The following is a 22,714-nucleotide window of genomic DNA, read 5'->3' on the forward strand; positions in this document are numbered from 1 at the left end:
GTGCAAACACGACCAAGGCTTTAATGGCTGATAATGTTACATTCACGGTGGTTATTTACTGGAGGGTAGTTCATTTTTTAACGAGATTAAACGCGGATTGAAACCCTTGCTCGATTTTATGTTTATTTTTTAACGAGCATGAACTATGCGCTAAAACTGCTCGATTCCAGTCATATGATAAGAAAGTCTCATTTAAGATGCCATTTTTTATGGAGCTTGCACCTTATAAAGCTTTGCCCCGAATCCTTTCGTTATGCAAGTTCGGAAACGACTAATCCTACGAGTTTAAAGGGTTAGACCTACAGGTTTAAAGGGAGGACCTAAAAATTTAAAAAATAAATAGCTGCCCCTTGCTTGCACTCTGAAAGGTTTGCATGCCCCCAGGTATAAAGTAGAGTTTCAAGGTTACCCCTCAATTTGCAGGAAAAACATTTGTTTAACCGGGAGAGGCCTACCTCTTTCAGGTTACCAAAGATTGTCTCATTTGCACAGCAAACAAAACACTTCTTTAGCGATGTCTACCGAGATAGACAAAGGTGAGTGACAACGAGCGCCAAACACATAACTTTGACAAAAGAATCTTATTCTAGAATAACCCTCTTCCAGCACGGGTGGGGTACAGACTAGTCATATTCTCCCACGGAAACCTACCCTATACCCAAAGTTTTCCTGCCAAAGCAGACCAGGACGCATGCCCCCTGGGTTCCAGTCATATCCTTCCGAATCACTCGTGCTCATCGGGAGGATGGACCGTGGGTTGAGACATTTCTTGCGTGAAGAGACCATTTAGGGATGGTATATGACTATTTGCGATGAGTAATCCGGGAAATGAAAGCTGGTCCATGAGCTTGACCACTCTTCCTTCGTGCGGAAAACACATTACTCTAAAGAGTGAGGAGACGATGGCTCCCATGCAATATATATAGTCTCATCCAAGGAGTAGGTTATAATCCAAGGGTCCTTGAACGACCATCACGTTCATTTGAACGGTCTTCCGTTTCAATGTGATAGGCACATTGGGGAGGATCCCTAAAGGTCGACTGGTTCCTTTATCGAAGCCTGATAGATTCCTCATTTCAGGCAAAAGCGCTGGTGAACCAAGCGCTTTCCAAGAAGTAGAGGAAAGGATACTCACAGATGCCCCCTCATCAATGATGGTGCGAGCCATTACCATTCTGTATATTTGAACGATAATTCTGAATGGTATGCTGGCTGGCAAACGGGGTCTGCCTAGTTGGTTCCAGTCGAAGGATACAACTAGGTTGCTTGGTGGTGGGACCGAGTAGACGGCCGGATATCGCTCTGACGAACTTCCTTCCTGCGATAAAGGAATGGGTGCATTGCCCCCGTGTTCGTCGGAGTCTGTGTTGATGAAAAGAATCTGGATGGTGTCATCCTTATCCTCTTCAGTGACTGTATCATTCGAAGATAAATCCTCTGAAGGCAAGATCGGGTCAACTGCCGCCTCGACCTTTTGACTTTTGTCTGGTATGGATTCAGTCGGTTTATCCTCAATGATAGACGCTTCAGCTGACCACTTGAGCGGGCCAGCTGGATTCTCAACTAACGAAGGACTTGGCAAGAGTTTTTGATATCCAGGAGGAAGTCGTAACGGCGAAACCGGACGATCTTCCAAGACTCTTTTAGCCTCGTCTAAGAAGGGACAATGGTGGAGGGCATGGTTGCCTTCGCACAGTCTACAGGGAGGTCTAGCCCTCCCTTTCTGTCCTGGAACTTCACTTTCGCTAGTTGACGGTGTACTTTCAACATGGCTATTAGAGGTTGACGACACCGAATTGTGCAAACGGGGAGACCAGTCCCTTAGTATCCGAGGGATACAAGGACAATCTCTGTGAAAGTGGTCTCCCTTGCAGATGACACATGGCAATTTAGGCCTGGTCAGTGCTGTGTGTGGATTTTCATCAGACGACACTTGTTTTCCCTTATTTGCCTTTGGCTCCTTCTTCTTTTTCTCTTTCTTCTTCTTTTCCTTCTTCTCCTTAGGAACTTGGTTTTTAGATTTACCAGTTCCGTCACGCGAAGAGGAAGGAAGAGAGGAAGAATTATAGGAAGTAGAAGGTTGGTGGGAAATTCTGGACTCGTCTAATTGTTGATTCGACTGTTCAGGAGTAGTGGTGTTCTAAACGACATTGGTTGAGAAGAGCCAGACTAGCAGGCCAATTGTCAGTCCTGGAAGCGACAATGTGGCCATATGGGGCGCACCAACATCTCCCCAAGAGGAGAAGGGACTAGGATTTCCACCAAGGGGAATTCCTTGGTTGGTGGGCTCCATTTTCTCAACCTAAAGACCAACGCAGGAAAAAAGGGGTGATTGTTCCATTTAAAATAAATTTTAACGACGCTTAGACACAACTTGCTCTTTCAATTTTAAAGAGTCGAGAAAAAGCTAAAGATGACTCTAGTCTCCTTCGATGTTTTAACGAGCCCGAAGTGACAAATGCTCGGATGGAATTTTTCCATTATAGAGTTTGAAAAAGGCCAAAAGGAACTGCTCTGGAGTTCTAGGTAGAGGGTGTGCCAAACTTTTCGCAAAACTGCAGAATACTTTTTAGGGTACGGGCGGTCAATCTTCCTGAATGCTGTGTTCAGTGCATTGCGATCAGTAGGGCGGTCGACACGGCTTCCTATGGATAAAGGTTATATTCCTATAGGGGTCTCCCAATATATACGCGACGGTACATGGAAGCACAATCTGTACTGGCACTTATCGTCTCTCAGGAGGAATCACCCAACCATCAGCGAGGCGACCAGTGACCAGGTTTTACGACGCCGGAACACGTCTCTAGCCTAGACCTCTATGTTGTGCGTTATGTTACAAAGCGTTGTTAAGTTCATTCAATTTATTTTAGGTTGATCTTTCTTAGAAGTTTGCCTTTTTGGATCACCACGAGATGTATGATACAATTCCTAAATGCAGTCTAAAGATGATAAGCAAGCTTTTATATCTTTTCAACAATGAAAATCCTAGCTACAAGGGGAAAAGAAAGACACCATCTTTTCTCAAAGAGCATAGAGCACATAGTAATGCACTTTTTCCTAAATCAACATACAAACTGTCAAAATGAAAATGCACATATGCATGTATTTTTTTTCACTTTCTTAATATTGATGCCTAAAAAGAAAGCTGTTGTACAAATTCGAATTCGATTTCAAGTGAAAAACACAAACAAGTTCCTTTTTCGAAATCAAAAAGACGATTACGACACTTTATGATTTACTTGTTTCGACACTTGAAATGCATAAATTCAAACCAAAAGACAAAATTAGAAGCTAAATCAACTGTGAACAACAAACAAACTCACTCCTAAGATCAAAACGACACTTACGACAGGTCTAGATCTAAGGGCGACAGTATGATTAGTTTACTTTTGTAATGGGAAACTGCAAATGATGTAACAAATACACAAAGAACAAATACAGTTTCTTTATACAACCGAGGCGGAATTGAGGCAAAGAAAAGGGGTTTCAGATAGGTACACTGACTGATAACAGGCTGCAAAAAATAGAGATAAAACTGAGCAAAAGGAAGCAGGGAACTTCAGATGCACAAGGCAAAGACTGATCAGCGCACCCTCAACACAGAGAAATTGAACTTCAGCGCAGGTAGCCTTCACGGGACCTACGTTGAAATGCAGAACCTCTTCACAGGGTCTGCGTTGAAGCAGAAACGAGAGTTATTTCTGGGTTCTGGGTTACGGTTTGCAGTTTAATCTACAGTTTTTGGCCGAATAAAAGCTATCAATTAGGTACAATTAGAAGGATGATTTATAGGAGGACCAAGATCTATCACAAAGGGTTGTTAGAGCACTTGTGGATCAACTGTTCAGATCATAAACAGGCCCAGTGAGTGGACTAGAGTAGCTGATCTCTACTTTGCATTTGTAGATGGCAAATGCAATTCGATTCGGCACTCTTGAGTTTATGAAATGAATAGCAATAGAAACACAAGTAAACTAACAAGATACTTTCCCCAGTGGAGTCGCCAATTTGTTGTTGGGAAAAGTATCCAATTCGGAATGCCCCTATCCCACTCTAAGAGGTGATAGTGCCTTAGCAACAAACAAGGAAAACTATCTGAGTATTCTTCTTTATGAGATGTAAATAGAGAAAGAAGGATGTAACTAACTGGTGTCTTCCGCTAGTTTGTCGATCCAATCACTCTCTCTTTGGTTCGCTTCCCCCTGCCTGCTCTTTCACTGGTCCAGCTTCACCCAGTTCCTGCAAGATCACAAGAGAGGAAAACTACACAAAAGACATAGATTCACATTCATAACTAGTTTAGGATCAGATGTAAACTAAATATGAAAATATAACAAAACATCATTGAAATACAAGCATATAGGAGAAACTCAAATAGCTTTATTGATATGATAACAAAGTTCAAGAGGAGATACAACCAAATGAGTCCCGATCCAGCATCTACCTCCCAGCAAAGGAATCCCTTCCTCTCCTCCAACAAAGCATAAATCACCCAATGTACTAATCTCAATCTCAAACCAACAACAATTCTCTGCAAAGTACAAAATTCCAGCCTCCTGAACCTCTGGGTGAGAGATCCATATATAGATGTAAGCAGAGAGGATGAGTCAGCTTATGTTTTGACTTGTGGCTTCTCTCTGTCAGTTCTTGCTTCCACTTGGAGGTTGAGAACCTCTTACTCATCATTTGGTCGAATTCATTGAGGCAAGTGTCATTGAGGAAGATTCTGGAAGCTTCCAGGGTCTTTCCACCTCGTTGAATGAACTTTCCATTTGTCATTTCCCGCTCAGCGCACCCTGGTAGTGCTTCTACCTACGTTGCAGTGCACCTAGCCAGTGTAACCTCTACATTTCAACGCAGGCAGCTAGTGGAGCCACTGAATTGATCCTGATTTGACCATTTCTGAGTTGCTTTTGGTGGAGAACTTCTGGGAGAAGCTGTCATTGGTTGACCTTGTTCCTTTAGGGGTAGGAACAACTCTTTTAGGGACTTTGGATCCCTTAGATTATGGACATCTCATGCTCAATGCTGTAAGGCATAAAAATGTCTATAACACCAGTGACAGATCATTACCAATAAACCACATGCATATGTCATGCATTCCAAAACTAGTGAGGAAAACATACATGCAACTCGGTACCTGCAAGAAAAACCCATTGTGGTTGTTGATCTCAATGTCCTCTTACACTTTCCTACTTTTCCTTTACCTTCTTGCTCCAAAACTCCAAGTATGCCATACTCTTCAGGAGTGCTCCAAGAAACTATAAGTGTCCAAGAATGAGAGAGAGAGTATAAAGAGAGAGATCCAAAACAGAATGACAAAATTCTACTAACTGATTCTCATAAGCCTTTTTATTAATGAGGCCTCTATTTTCTTCATTTTCCATTATTTTACTTCAATTTCCTCCTCACATGAAACCTGTGATATTTCATCTCCCTTTTCTCCCAATTTCCTTTATTTTCATAAATAAATGTGCCAAAATGTTATTTTTCGTTTCCAAAGCCTTTTTCATTTCCTTTGCCAATTTCCTTAGCCTTAATAAACCAATGAACACCCACTAGGATGTTTTCCCACCATTCAGATTGGAATAAGTGTCCCATAACTGTGGTCTTATATATATTTTACATGGATTTTTAACCAAGGTTGTTACAGAACCCTCCCCCTTGGGGGAACATTGTCCTCGGTGTTCAATGACACCTATAACCAGCAAGATTGATAAAAACAAAGCATACTACCCATGCATCTTTATAACATAGCTCATTGCAATATTTACAATGAACATCTGCTAAAACATGAAAAAAATACCATTTATTGGAGCTTTATAACACAACTCATTAATGTATTTACAATAATAACGAAATATATACACATACAAATTTTCTTCACCAAGCAAATAATCATACTGTCTATGGATATTTATAAATCTATCTTGATAGAATATTTAAATTAATACACACATATGCACATATGCACATTTTCTCAACAATAAAATGAAAGGATACGATGCTTGCATCCATAACAAGGGAATAAAAGGGCTCACACCTTCACCCTCAAAGTAATACCAAGATTCACCTCCTTTCCAAGAAGTCCAAAATCCACTTCCAAAGTCAAAACTGCATCCAATGTCCAACACCAGAATCCTGTGCCACTTTTCCTCTCAGTGAACAATTATTGACTCATTGTTCCAGGTATTTAGCAATTCTAATGACAAAAAAATCCATCCATGACCTTCCCTTCTCTGTTACACAGTCCCTTGGGAAATTTGGTCACCCCCTTCTATGTAGTCACACACATTTCAAGTTCTGTTGGCACCCCCATCCCAGGTAGTCCATCACTTGGCAAGGCTTCCTCGCATCAGAAGATACAAAAACCAATGCATATGCCTTCCTTAAAACCCTCATTCCTATCATATCATTCTCATGGAAATCAATGGACACTACTATGTATCAGTGTCCCACAATGTCCTTGCTCCTAAAGTTCTTTACCAATATACTCTTGCACATTCCAATTTCTTTCACTGTTGCTGCTAATTTTTGTAGTTGGTTTCAACCACCCAACCAAGCATTTCATGCTTTCCTGTACCAAGCACATAATTTCCATTATATTCAAAATAAATTGAATAACTTCAAATCATACCTCATTGGTGGCTCGTCAATAAGGTATACTTCAATTTTGTTCGCTTCATATGACAATGAGTCAACTAGCATCACATCATGTTAGCTCAAAACAAAACCATCATATATCAAAATCATAAATCATATGTAACCATCATAAACCAGAATCATAGATCACATGCAATCATTACAATAAAAAATCATAAATTACATGCATAATAAAATTGAAATAAAATACTAATACTTATCCTTTAATAGATTCTTAGCTTCTACCTTTACTTTTATTCCATACACACTCTGAATTGGTTTCCACACCCGACAAACACCCAGTTCATTCTCCTCAACTATGTGTACATACACATAGTGTGCATCACAAACATACAACCACACATGACATACGAGACCATGCAATAAATGCACCTACACCTAGTGTACAACACCACAAAATACATGTACGTACATAGAGTAAGTACCACACAACGAATACACATGTCATGATACCACATCTACACAATGCACATACATAGTACTGCATGCCTGCAACACATCATGTATGATATCCACACAATACAACATATACACTAGTACCATATGTACAACATGTACACATTACCACCTATACAAAGCACCACCTATGCAACATGTGCATAACATCAGATGTACATGGCACCACCTACATAATGTGTACACAATGCTAGACGTATACAACACCACATGCACAACATGAACATGACACCACATGTACATAGCACCATATGCATGACATGTACACGACACCACCTCCACACAACACCATATGTACAATATGTACACATCACTACATGCTCATAGCACCACTTGTAAAATCATGCACACAACACCATATGTACATAGCACCACATGTACAACATTCACACAACACCATATGTACATAGCATTGCATATACACCATGTAAATAGCACCCTATGTACACAACACTACATATCCAACATGTGCACAACACCATATGCACACAACATCACATATCCATCATGTGGACAATACAATATGTACACAACAACGCATATCCAACATGTACATAACACCATCTACACCCAACACTGCATATGCAACATTCACACAACACTATCTATACCACCCTATACATTACATTGCATAAATAACATGCACACACAATATATATACACAACACTGCATGCGCACAACATCACAAATGCAACATGTACAACATATACAACATATGCACAATAGTAGTACCACTCATCCAAAACCACATTGTCTCTACCAAGAAATCTCGCTTCTAGTGTCTTATACATGCTTGTCCCAGCATGTCGCAGATCACACTTCTTTCATTTCATTGATGTATCCCTCAGTATAGCCTATCCATAACATAGACATAATATAATCACATAATATCAACTCATAACCACGTGATACTGACCTCGTATATTCTCATGAGTACTCTTCCACTTGATTCCTCATAAACCAAGAACCTCTTCATGTCATTCACCTGTGTAATAAATCATTCCTCCATAAGAATGATTCCTAACAATCATATCAGACAACAACATACATACATATATATACATATATAAACATCATCTTAATCATGATCACAACATAATTACCAGATAACATAAGGTCAAGATTAAGAGAATGCCTTGTATCCATGCACATCATGCACAATATTAATAACAATCGTTCCCAACATAGCCAAGGCATTTGATGCCTCAGATCCATTTATTTCACCTTTCCTGTTATCTTTCTCATGACTATACTGCCACTATCCATTTACACCAATGGACCGAACCAATCTAATTGATTTTCATATTCTTACCTTCAACTTCCCGTACTCATGCACTGAGCTTCATTCGAGCCTTACATTACCTATTGGGTTCCAGTGAACTCTCCCTGAGATCCATTAAATTTCCTCTTTCCAAACCAATTCCCAAGACTCTCAAACATGAAAGGCAAGAATCTAAAGCAACCAAGAAGAAAATCATGAAAACTAAAAACAATACGACACTAAACATAAAGTGGCAATGCCTTGCAACAAATGTAAACAAAACAGAAAATCAAGCGCAAAAAATCACGAAAGACCAAAATCATAAGGCTAAAAAAAGACACCATGACTCAATTCCCATGGTTCCGAGGGAAATCTCAACCCGAGCCTTCTTCAATATTTCATGGCAGTCTCCTTTTCCATGCAATTCCTTGCATCATACTGCCATAAACACATAACTATCAGTGCTTAAATAAACATAACAATACATTGGTTAACTTACCTTGTCGTTCTAAGCACGTTGCTTGCAACTGAACAAATCCACACCATGTCTTAAGGGACTCTGATTCCCTTGAAAGATCTAGTTATAACCATAAGCCAGTTATTATACTTTTCAAATGCATGTCCATGAATATAGCACATACCCACATAATGTGAGATCAAATCTAGGTTAAGAAGACTTCCTGTATGCAAAGCACTCATTCGGTTGGAATTATGGTTTCCAAACATAGCCAAAGGAATTCTTGCCTAATTCCTTTCATTTACCTTTTTAACTTGTTGCAATCAAGGCTTACTATGTACTCTCACAGCACCCAACTGTTAGTTATATAAACACATCAATTGTTACATTGTCATGTATATACCAATCATGTTTCCTTGCGATTGCTCACACATGTCAATGATATGTTCGACAAATCAAGGAATCATATTTACTACTTTGAAATCAACCTTTACCAAGACTAACAATCATGCCATAATCCATAGTAAACTCATTATCATAAAAAATAATGCTACAATTGTCACCTACTCCTCAAGTACATGTCAGCTATCTCAACACATATGTGTGAGTAAAACCATCTTAAAACAAGATCATTTCTTGATGCAAACTCATAGACACATACTCATATCACGCGATTAATCAAACATTCAATAATAGATAGATTACATAATAGACACCAACACTCAAACACCAAATAGATGACATAGTCAAACATTCAAGCAAAATGTAGATGACATAAGCAAGATCATACCTTAATGTATCTTAGGGGAGGCTATCTTGTCTGCACAATCAATCTAATTAGCACGATATATCTTTACAACACATAAGCTCATGATATCCATAATAGTAACTAACTAACATCTTCACATCACAAACTCATAAACAATTATCATTCATACATAATAATCACATCTGCATAGTAAGTCTATATTAGAATGACATTATATCACAACATATTAACTCATACCTGAATGCCATAGCCCTAACCATTTGCATAGACCAATCCAACTTAGAATGATACATATAACATCAATATCTTAATGTAATAACCCTAATCATTAAGTTACTAACATATAACTACAACAGGTTAACCTATAAGATACTCATCAACAAAATATAATATAATCATCAAGTTATCTAACATAAAACAACAAGAGCAATGCATACAACCACATGTTACTACCACTCATGACTATCTGACACATGTGCGTATGACTACACTAGTCAACTAGCATATATCACGTATGTAACCATAACATCAATAGAATGAAAGGCATACACATAACCATAATGCATATAACAATCCTTAACCTATATACCTGCATACCCAACCTACAAACCTATATGACGACATGCTCTAGCCTCGAGGTCAAATGTTGCAACTTCACTTTGATGGTCTGCATATCCTACTCTATCTCAGCCAATGCATTAGAATCGTAACATAACCACCACATCATAATGATGTAACTACATCAAATGAACTCACAAGGCATATCTAACCTATCATACATTCATACCCATAACAATGACAATGCATGTATATAGACACTGACATGCATAACAATGCATATATACCCATACACTCATGACAACACATACCACAACAACACCATCAACCTTCACATGGAGACATCACTAAAACCATCATAAAAACCATGTCAATGCAACAAGAACATGGACTACAAGCCTAAGGAACACATATGTCAACATGAATGCATTCCCAACACACCGCCCATCTAGTTTCAGGGGTGAACCATGCTCTAATACCACTTTGTGATGCCCTCCTCCCACATCTACCTATGTAACTAGACAACCAAGGTAAACATGTGACGAGAAGTTGCTATGATATGATTTGACAACCTAAGTAATGCTAAGGAAGTGGAACCGGTGGAAACACACCATACAGACCTTCAACACCAGTAAAAAGATCCCTAGGAACCATCCAAAACTTTCTGCTAACCAATCCCTGGGTCCCATTATGTTTTTAAGCTATTAAAAATTTGGACGCTCCCATTCTATGGGCATGCCAGCATCTAGAGAGCTCTGGATACCACCACAAGTCTACATGCATGTGTCCAGGGACTATATCCAGCAGACTTGTGCTAGAGTCGATGATATTTAAGGCACTTTCCAAGCACAAAATTTTGGCCACTTCCTAGAACTTGTTGTAAATTCTAGAATCCATTAAACACATGATGAGAATACTAATAAACCAAAAACTAACTCTAGGACTAGGACTAAGCATCCCCAACTGGGTCTGGAATTCTACCAAACACTTGCCATCAATGCAATCTATAGTTCTAGGATAAATGGCAGTTCATTAATGATTGAAAACTCTTATGAGACATGAAAATAAATATCACCACCTTCTCCCTTGAACTATTATGACATCAATTAGGTCTTGCATCCATCATTTTAACAATTACAAGTAAATACATGAAATAACCATGACATGAACCGGTCAATTAACCATGCTTTAACGAGCATAAAACTATGAAAATAACATTGAGATAACAACTATTAAATCCACATATAAATAAGTAAAAAGCCAAGAGGACTTAGCTTTTATTAAACACAGGAAATACGACTAGGTTTGGGACTTCCACGTACCACCCGACCGTATACATGGATGGACAAAATCTTCCTTTCATGCAATCACCCCCATGCCATATTCCAAGCATGAATGTGGGATCTCATGGAACAAATCAATCAAAACCATCCAGGTCTTCTAGAGGTCATCCACCTCAACCCATTAAACAGTGATTCCACCTCACAGTTGGACATCACAAAACCATCATTGGTTTCTACCCAAGCATTTCAAGGCTCCAGACCATTTGTTCCAACCAAGGCTTGCAGGACTAGTAACTCAACCAACTGCTTATCCGAGCTTCCAGAGTGTTTTTCTAGCTAAGGCTTCCACGACTAGTAACTCAACCCACGAAGGACTTCCAAAACATTTGTCCAACCAAGGCTTATAGGACTAGTAACTCAACCCAAGTTGTTACATGGCTTCTAGAGAGTTTGTCCAACCAAGGCTTCTTGGAACTAGTAACTCAACCCAAGCTAAAGGAAACATGAGAACCAACCAAAACAAAACAAAGAAATAAACTCACAATCTCCATGGCTATCTAGGAAATGGAAAGGCTGGGAAAATCCATTGTCAATCCAGGAAACCCTCCATGCCAGTGACATATCGTGACCAATAACCAACATGCATATGCCATGAATGCTAAAACTAGTGACGAAAACATACATGCAACTCAGTAATTGCAAGGAAAACCTATTGTAACTGTTGATCCCAATGCCCTTGTGCGATTTCCTACTCTTCCCTTTCCTTCTTGCTCCAAAACTCCAAGTATGCCACACTCTTCAAGAGTGCTCCAAGAAATTGTAAGTGTCCAAGAATGTGTGAGAGAGAGAGAGAGAACAAAGAGAGAGCTACAAAACTAACTAACAAAAGTCTACCAACTAATCCTCATAAGCCTTTTTATTAATGAGGCCTGTATTTTCTTCCTTTTCAATTATTTTCCTTCAATTTCCACCTTACATGCAACATGTGACCTTTCACCTCCCTCTTCTCCTAACTTCCTTTATTTTCATAAATAAATGTGCCAAAATGCCATTTTTCCTTCCTAAAGCCTTTTCCATTGCCTTTCCCAATTTCCTTAGCCATAATAAACCAATGAACACCCACTAGGATGTTTTTCCCACCATTCAGCTTGGAATAAGTGTCCCATAAACATGATCTTATATATTTTTAAATGGATTTTTAACTAGGGTTGTTACACCCTGGACCAAATCTCCCCCAGTGCCTCTGACAGAGCATTTCACCTCACTTGGGCCCACTCTGTACCAGTGTTACAAAGCACTGGTGCCTCTTTTGCACCAGTATTGGCCCTTATTTTTGCAAAAAAACTTGCCCTTGTTTTTCATTGTCTCTTTGATCAGCCTACTTCCAGCTAACCTTCCCTGAGTCTTAAGTGTCTTGTGTTCTCTCTAAAGCATCCATTTGGTTTGCATTTGTGTTTGATTTCCTTTGATAAGAAATGGTTTTGATTTTTCTTTGTTCTTATCATTTGGTCGCTTGAAAATTGATTTTGTTTCGTCATTGATCGATTGGATGAATTTTTGTTTTAGTCCTCATTCTAAAAAGTGCATTTGGATTAGTGATTAAACATTTGCATCTTAGTTTTCTTCATTTCAAAAATTAAGTCTGTTGAAAAGAAAAAAAATTGAATTGGCATTTGGATTTTGCATGTGCATTGATATAGGAACATTTACATTAAAAGGGAAATTTCATCTTGTATCTTGTTTACTGCATGATGTATGTTGCATACTGATCATTTTTTCCCTTCCTTAGCTAGATTTTCATTGAAAGAGAAAGATTTCCATTTTTTGATGCTAGATTTGGATTTTAGGATATTCAAGTTATGTTTGTGGTGAGCCCAAAGTTGAAACTTAATCAAAGATAAACAATTAAAATTTTTTAATCAACCTAAGGAGAATTTGTAACATTAATGCAAACACTTAGAGGTCTAGGCTAGATACTTATTCTAATGTCATTAAATGTAGGAGTTGTCATTGTTTTCCAACATTGCATCATGGGGGTGAAATATTGTTCCACGTATATGAGTATAGGATCATTCTCCATGTACCTTTGGGTATATTGCATGATGCTCCATGCATGTAAAGTATATGGAAATGATCTCATCGAACAATTACACATTAGACAACACTACTATGGAATGCACTCCCATGTATCATTGAGTATATTTTTGGAGTCCCCTATAGGTTTCTATCCTTCCATAGGTAACCAAGCCTGCCACCTTATATACCATGATACACCAAACATAAAATTCGGGGAGATTGGCTACCGTATGTTAAATCATTGGTTCTCCAAGGTGTATATTTCAGTTCACGATTGCTTGGTAATCCTTTATGCCTAGATTACACTCTTTTTTCTTTTTTTTGTGTTAATAAAATTTATTATCCAATCTGGAAGAACAAAATCCCCCACCCTGTTTTTCGCATATAATACAATATAAGCCTCCTCTTGCACCATAGGCTACTCTTGGTCATCATCACAAGCATAAGAAGATGCAAACTAGCAAATCGTGAACTTTGGGAACTACGTTTGGCCCTCCTCTTGATATTGATCTACCATAATCATCTATCCCTTTGAGTTCTGAGCACGATAGTACATCTACTCTTGACGCTGACACTAACACAATTGAAACAGAAGTCCCTAAAACCCTATTGCCTGAGGTTATTGAGCCTGACCTTCCTGAGTCAGACACTTTGATTCCTGAGGTTGTGGAACTTGAGGAGTGTCAACCATATTCACCTGTTACTTGAGGAAATTCCTCTTCTCTTCCTTTGTCTTAAACAAAACCTATATATCTTGGACCTGACAATGAACCTCTTCCACACAAACTTATGAGTATTGAATAGATCCCACAAGAAGAGCCTCGCTGTTCTACTCCTGTTCATTGGAAAGGACTTCATTTTTATTAGATTGGTCCTCTTCCACCTCTTCAAACTCTGACACAAACTCTTTTTCTTAATTATTTGGACTTATCCATCAATCTCTCATGGAAATCTTCACGAGATTGTTAACCATGATTGGAAATAATCCAACCTCTCAACCCATGCTTGCCACTATGTTTGAGACATTGAACGTTGCTTCTTCATCTATGTTTGTGACATCACCAAAAACACATCTATATGGTGACCCATCCATCCCACCTAGTTATTAGTCATTATCTGGTACCTTTTTTGCTGCGGCTTCCACTCCTTGGACCTCTCCCATGTCATCTAATTCAGGAATAATATCTAGTACTTCTCTTCTGAGTGCCACATAGTCTACTCCTCTTTCTCCACCTACATCCATGATTGAGTAGCAGGCTGGCCCTTATGATAGTGGGTAGGGCTACCTTCAACAACCTAACCCTTCTTATGTTGGATAACCCCCATCTGCACGGTATTTGCCTCCATCATCCCCTCCTCCTTTGGCAAGGGGAACCTTGTTGTTGGTATGCCTCAAATTCGTAATTAGACTTATTACAGTCCTTTGTATCCTAGTATGGCTTCCAGTGTTTAGAAACCTAATTTTCTCATTCAACCTGGTTCATTTTGGGACCGATTGTTTAATTCTCAACCTACACCATCTTCATCTAAAATTCATATCCATCCATCACTAACCCAACAAGCTCAAATACATATGATCCAACCTTTATAGGCTTTCATTGCATCACAACCTTTTCCATCAGTGTCTGGCACTTTCTAGTTCCCACTTACCCAGCCTACACAAGGTACCTTACATTCTCAAATGCTTAGACACGGTACTCCTCAAGTTTCGATAGGTAAGATTATTCATAGCATGGCGCAGTCCCAGTCGAACCCACCTGACCATGGGAAAATGCAAATCCCCATCTGGAAATAGTATGGACCATATCAAGGTATCCCTCAAGCACCTTTTCAAGGCCAACAAATCAAAACCCAACCATTCCAACAACTTTATCAGCACCCTCAGGCGGGACAACAAGGTCACTTGTATATTGGTTATCAAAATCCCCCCTATCCTAGTACCCATGTTCCTTATCATCATAACCATCCTTATCCAAAGATTCAAGTGTATGTTGCTCAAGCTATTCCTTCATATCCAGGCTATCCTCTTGTGAACTTTAATCGACAGTTTCCTTTTGTGGCTACTCCAAAATTTCCAAACCTAACTCAGCTCACTAATGACCACATTTCTCATTCTCCATGGTTGTTAATTATTCTCACTAAATTTCCTTCTGATATCCCAAAATTTAATGGGAATCTACGAGAATACATGTCGATGCATGTTATGATGTATCATCTATGGTGTTCTTCGAACTACCTTAATGAATTCTATTCGACTTCGTCTTTTCCAATGAATGGTTATAGGTACTGTATGTAAATGGTATATTGAATTACCTAGAGCTTCATTTCATGAGTTCAACACTTTAGCCACCACATTCCTCACACATTTCCATTTTCCCATCAGATATGAAATTGGAACGGAACTCTTAACCAACTTCAAATAATCAGATTCCACTCACATCTTAGATCACATTCATGAGTGGCGATGCTGCCATCGGTTGTTTAAGAATTATGTTCCCAATAAATTGTTAGCAGAATGGTCTACCAAATGTTTGTTAGCCCCTATAATAGAAGATGTGGCTAAAGGTGGAGTCATGACCGAAATGAAAGTCATTTCTCATGCGCAATATTTCAACCTTGTTTATACCCAATCGGGCACACTCTATGATAAGATACCAAACACTCTAAGACCTTCGAATATTGTTCCTTTTCCAACTGGTAACATGTCATTGATGGCATGATTGGTTCTTCTAGTTCATAGTAGGTGAGTAAACAATCTGGTATTTCTCTTATCGCATCTGATCAAAACCCTTAATACCGTTCTCCTACAACTTTTGCTTATGAGATAAATGTCATTTATGTTGTAGCTCCCAGAGACAACCTGATATTGCTTACAAGACTAGTGCCTGTGCACATCTACATTTGAGGGTCTCAAATGATTCTCAGTAAAATGGAGACCTCACATATACTCTATATGTATATAATAAGATAGAATGGTTTGGTTCATTCATCTAAAGGAGTAAGACATGGATTTCTAATACTTCTTCACATGTACAAATCTCATAAATATATGCATAAAACAGTGGAGGCCTACTAGTTCAAGGACTTACAGTTTAATAAGATTTTGTAGAGAAAATGAGAGAGGATAAGGAGAAAGAGAAACTCATCACATAGAGTATAAAGCTTCAAAAATTCTACACTTAACACATACAACTTTGGGAATTAAGAATTTCTATACTTATTTGAGTTACAAGTAGATATAATGGATAAAAGAGGGACTAAATCCAATGATTCATGTAGCACAAATTTAAAGGTATAATTTCAATAATCCATACAAGCACATGCATTAACAATGTCGATACAAATGAATCTGTGAGGAAGCTACAGGCATATGCATTAACATATCGATACACATGAATCTGTGAGGGAGTGTTGTAACAGCTACAAACACCCTCCAAAATTTTTCCTTAACTTCGTTTTGGAGCCTCCCTACCAACAATCCTTAGCAACATGTATTGCACCATCAAGCATTGTTACCGGGAAAAGTGTCTATTTAGAATTGCTCTATCCCACTAAGGTGTGCCAGCTGCCTTAGAAACAAACAGAGAAAAACTACTTTTGTATTTCTTTTATGAACTATAGATAGAGAGGAATAGGGAGAACCAACCTGTGTCTTGCGCTAATCCTTTGATCCAATCTCTCTCTTCTTTGATAGCTTCGAGCTACCTGCTCCCTTACTTGCCCAGCTTCACCAAGTACCTGTAAGATCACAGAAGAAGAACACTATACAAAGACATGGATCTATATTCATAAACAACTTAGGATCAGATTTAAGTTAACCATACAAATGTAACAAGCATCAATGATAAAAAAGCATGGAGGAAAAACTCAAATAGTTTTTTATTGATAAACAAGAAAAGATCCAGGAGGAGTTACGACCGATGATTCCTGACCCAGCATCAACCTCCCAGCAAAGAAGCCCCTCTTCACCTCCAACAAAGCATAGATCACCCAATACTCTGATGTTTGTCTCAAAACCAACATCAATTCCTTACAATGTGCAAAATTCCAGCCTCTGGATCTCTAGGATGAGGGATCCATATATAGATATGTGTAAGGAGGATGAGTCAGCTTGTGATTTGATTAGTGTCTTCTCTCTGTCAGTTCTTGCTTCCACTTGGAGACTGAAGGCCTCTTACTCATCTTTGGTCGAATTCAGTGAGGCAAGTGTCATAGGAGAAGATTCTGGAAGCTTCCATTGTCTCTCCACCTCGCGGAATGACACTGCCATTTGTCATTTCTCGCCCAACGCACCCTCATAGTGCATTTAGGTGGGTTGCAATGCACCTAGCCAGTCTATTTAGGTGCAATGCAATGCACCTAGCCAGTGGAGCAGCTGAAATGATCCTGTTTTGACTTATTCTGAGCAGTTTCTGGTGGAGAACTTCTGGGAGAAGCTGTAATTTGTTGACCTTGTTCCTTTAGGGGTTAGAACAACACTTTTAGCGACTTAGGAGCCCTTGGTTTATGGACATTTCATGCTTGGAGTTGTAAGGCACAAAAATGTCTATAACAGTTGCCCCCTAAAGTATGAGGCCGTTAACCTTTTGGTGTCGGGTGAAATGCTTTATTATGAGGATCCGAAGTTCTTTCAATGCTGGGAGGAGACCTGTAATAAGATACAATACAATACATTATCTTCATACTGTTTTTCATGATCTAGCTGAGGCGGGCATTCCCATGCTCAGCTTTATAAATTCATTCTCATGTACATAGGACAGACAATCGTCTGATTGTAGACTGATGATTCTGATAGAGCCATCATCCTTTGGTAGGATGATTATCTGTGCTGCAATGCTGTACATTTAATGTCTTTATTTCCCTGGATATATATCACAGCCCGGATGGATGAAACTAGATCAGGGGTCTTCAATCTCGTCCGATCTTCACTCGAAGTACAAGTCGATCCATGTGAGAAATGTTTTGAAGTCGAACATGGGAAGACATCGCTTGATTACAAGTCAATGATGTAAACTGTTAACAAGCGCGAGACGAATCATCGATAATGATAATGATCCTCAAGGTACTGTAGTACAATTCACGTGGTGTGAATAAAGGACTTGGCGTCGAACACCACGCAAAATCTTTCGGTCGAAGGTCATTGATGTAAACCTGTCGCCGGAAGTGAGAAACTTGCCATTGAAGCATGCAAGCTTCAAAGTACTAAATGGGGTGTTCCTAGACCAACTTCTTGGATAATGAGCTGATGTCGACAGGAAGTGATCCGTCACAGGAGGGCCTTAATGAATCCCACATCAATGACATGGAACGGAGCAAATGATTTTGATGGAGGTGAAAATGATCTGATGATATACGGTTCAGGGTGGTGGTCATGAAAAAATGGAGTATAATGTATGGTAGTGGGTGGGACACAGGTGGCTTCTCTGGACGACTTCTCTTGAACATGTCGGCGACACTGATGTGATGGATTGGTAGCATTAACCCCAAATGTGGATGGTATGGTGTGACCATGGCGATGTGACCGGTGAATGAAACAACCCAACCCGACTCGGACACGGAGTGGAAGTGTCATGTTCAAGAGCGACTTGCTACCAATAAAGATTCTTTGAGTTTTCTTCCCAATTTTTCCCCAGTCATTGCTGACCAGTACCTCTTTATTTTTGTCAAGCTTGAGGAGGATAACATATGCTTGTTCTATAATTTTCCCTTCGGGCAAACCCATCGCTATGTTTTAACGAGCCTAGCGATAGTGAAACTCGTTCTCGTCTAAAGACAAGTTTGTCGCTATTAATCTTTTTAATGAGTTTAACGACAAAGATAACTCGGTCCTTTTCAATTTTAGAGAGTCTGAAAAGGTACATAAAGGTAACTCCAAAATTCCTTTTCTGTCATCTAATCCCTTAAGTCTGAAAAAGTATAAAACAATACAGAAGGGATGAATTTTCGATAGCTTTAGCGAGCCGAACAAAACAAGCGCTCGATCTTTTTGTGCAATAATCCCTCAGGTCCAAAAAGATTAAAATCTAGATGAGGGATAGCACTTCCTATCCCTTTAACGAGCCGGAAGGCCAAGGACTCGACAATCTTTTCATATTTTACGAATCAGTTGAAAAGAGCTTAAAGAAGACTCGTCTTTTGAGGAACGAGTGATAAAATGGGTAGCAGCTGATTCCAGGTAAGGTTTGGAATTTTCCAATCACGGCAGTGTCACAAGGATGGCTAGTGAAATCACTCTTCGCAACTGTTCCTCAAATCGGGTAAACAATCAAATGGAGGTGAATGATCGGCCAATGAAAAGTGGAGGTGACGGTGCAAACACGACCAAGGCTTTAACGGCTGAAGTACTACATTCACGATGGTTATTTACCAGGGGAATAGTTCATTTTTTAATGAGCTTAAACGTGGGTGGAAACATTTGCTCATGTCTTATGTTTATTTTTTAACGAGCTTGAACTATGTGCTAAAACTGCTCAATGCGGGTTTATTTTTTAACGAGCTTGAACCTTGCGGTAACACTGCTCGAGGCGGGTTTATTTTTTAATGAGCTTGAACCCTACAGTAACATTGCTCGTGATAAGTTTGCATGCCCCCAGCATAATAACGCAAATCGAGGTGCATGCCCCCCAAGTTTCATTGCATTCAACTCGGTGGTTGGAATGAAGGTTTACCTTTGAGATTTGGAAAGGGGATTTGTTTCATTTTTTAATGAGGTTGATATAGGAAAAGAACTATCCTCAGGACTCCTTGTTTCATTTTTTAACGAGGTCAACACGAGATAAGAACCATCCTCGAAATCCACCGTATTTACAGTATTTGATAGAAAATCAAAAACTGATGGATGATTAAGGTTGCTGGAATAATCTTCGTGGTAAATCGGAAGATGGGAGCAACGGTGGTAATCTTCCCATGGTGCCTCTCATATGATCCCTTTGTCTGTAGAATGTACATGCGAAAAAGGATCTGAAGAGGTGCCATATTCCTTAGACCTATCTATCCAAACACTCGATGAGTGTTGATTTGGGTTTGCCCCTCAAGCCAAGAAAATTGATTGCTACAATATTTCTAAAATGGCGATGATCCATGCTGACAAAATGTTTAGGAATCTTCTGAATCCATTAGATATAGAAGATTTCATATTGCAGGCTTCCACTGTGGCCACTCCCGCCAGATTACTTGGAGGCGGTAGGGCAAAAGTACCCATTAAGGCAAGGTCTTTTAGGAGGCCTACTCCAATATTTTGAAGCGAATGATTGCTTCCATGGATCCTTGGAATGCTTCCCGTAACTTGTGAACTATTGGGGAGAAATGTTTGTTGGTCGACGATTGTAATTCCTCCTTGAAAGGGAAATGCAATCTTTGTTGGCATTATGATACATATGTTGTACTTGATGGCAACCCACTCATCTCAGATAATAAATTATAGTGTAGAGAAAAGTTCACGCACTTATATGCATAGAAAAGTTTATTTCATGTAGAGAAAAGTTCACGCACTTTTATGCAGAGAAAAGTTTATTTCATGTAGAGAAAAGTTCACGCACTTTTATGCAGAGAAAAGTTTATTTCATGTAGAGAAAAAGTTCACGCACTTTCATGCAAGGAAAAGCGCGTATATGTTGGAGAACTTACCTTTGGTCCATGGTAGTTAGTCCTTGGTATTTGAACCTATGAGGAAAAGCACATATATGTTGGAGAACTTACCTTTGGTCCATGGTAGTTAGTCCTTGGTATTTGAATCTATGAGGAAAAGTGCGTATATGTTGGAGAACTTACCTTTGGTCCATGGTAGTTAGTCCTTGGTATTTGAACCTATGGTTTTGGACCATGGTACCTCGTCAAAAGTGTTGATCTCACGCAATTTCATGGTTGGTTCATGGTATTAGTCCGACAGTTTTTGATCCTATGGTTTTGGCCCGTGGTATTGCATCCAAAAGTGTTGATCTCACGTACTTTCATGGTTGGTTCATGGTATTAGTCCAACAGTTTTTTGATCCTATGGTTTTGGCCCGTGGTATTGTGAAAGGCCTAAGACTATAAAAGAGGAAGGAGATCATTTGGCAAAGCATCTTCTGAATTATCGAATATCTAATAAAGTGCTAGATCTGGAATATTGTGATTGGGTTTTGGTGCAGATCTGGATCTGAATGAAGAAGGAACCTAAGCGTAAGGAGAAGGATAAGTTCTATTGATGGGTCAAAATCTTAAGGCTGGAATAGTGGTATCTCTATATGATTTTGATCTGTGATATGTGGCATACGCTTGATCTATAAATCTAATAATCTGGGTCTGAATTATTGATGCATGTTTTATTTTACACATGTTATGATCTGGGTATGTCTGATGTAACAACTGCAAAGTTATAAGGAAATTTTTGTAGATCTGTATGCGGGTTGGCTTTGGTGAAATCAGAGATTGATGATGCAAGTGTAGTTGATGGGTTTTTGATGTTCTTGGATCCAGTTTGAAAATTTATGAAAAGTGGTCCTTGAAAGAAAAGAAGTAGGGGGTTGTAGCTCCCTTCTAGGAGAGACTGGAAAACGAGAGAGAGTTGTAGCTCTCTGTAGGTTGCAGCCTGCGTACTGGTAAAGGACTGCACCAGTACAAAACCATTGTAAAAGGAGTTTCTAATTTGAAAGAAGATAGAGACATATTGCAGCAAGTGGTTTTCACCCACCTTGGCTTTCCACCTTACATCTTGTGTTCTTTGGTGTGACTATCTGTTTTCTTTGTTCATGCTCATTATTTTATGGTACTGACATGCAAAAATAATTCAAAGAATAAATAAGGAAGATTTATTAAAAGAACTTGATAATACTAATTCACCCCCCCTCTCAGTATTATTTCCAACAATTGGTATCAGAGCAGGTCCTTCAGAGAAGCTTGATCGCTTGAAGGAAGATCATTCATCATGAGCAACTATGAGAGGGAAGCATCAATCAGGCCACCAATTTTTGATGGGACAAACTTCAATTATTGGAAGGTAAGAGTTACTGCCTATCTTCAATCTCTTGGTACAGAAGTTTGGGATATCATAGATACAGGCTACACTTTTCCTTCAGCTACTCCTACAGATACGGCTGAAAAGAAGAAATATGAAACAAATGCTAAATCAGTCAATACTCTGCTGGGATGCTTATCTCAAATAGAATTCATGAAGGTTATGCAATATAAATCCACAAAAGAAATATGGGAC

This window comes from Pinus tabuliformis, chromosome Q (genome assembly GCF_031772625.1).
Source record: "Pinus tabuliformis cultivar Carrire ecotype Pingquan chromosome Q, CPIR1, whole genome shotgun sequence".
NCBI lineage: Eukaryota > Viridiplantae > Streptophyta > Pinopsida > Pinales > Pinaceae > Pinus > Pinus tabuliformis.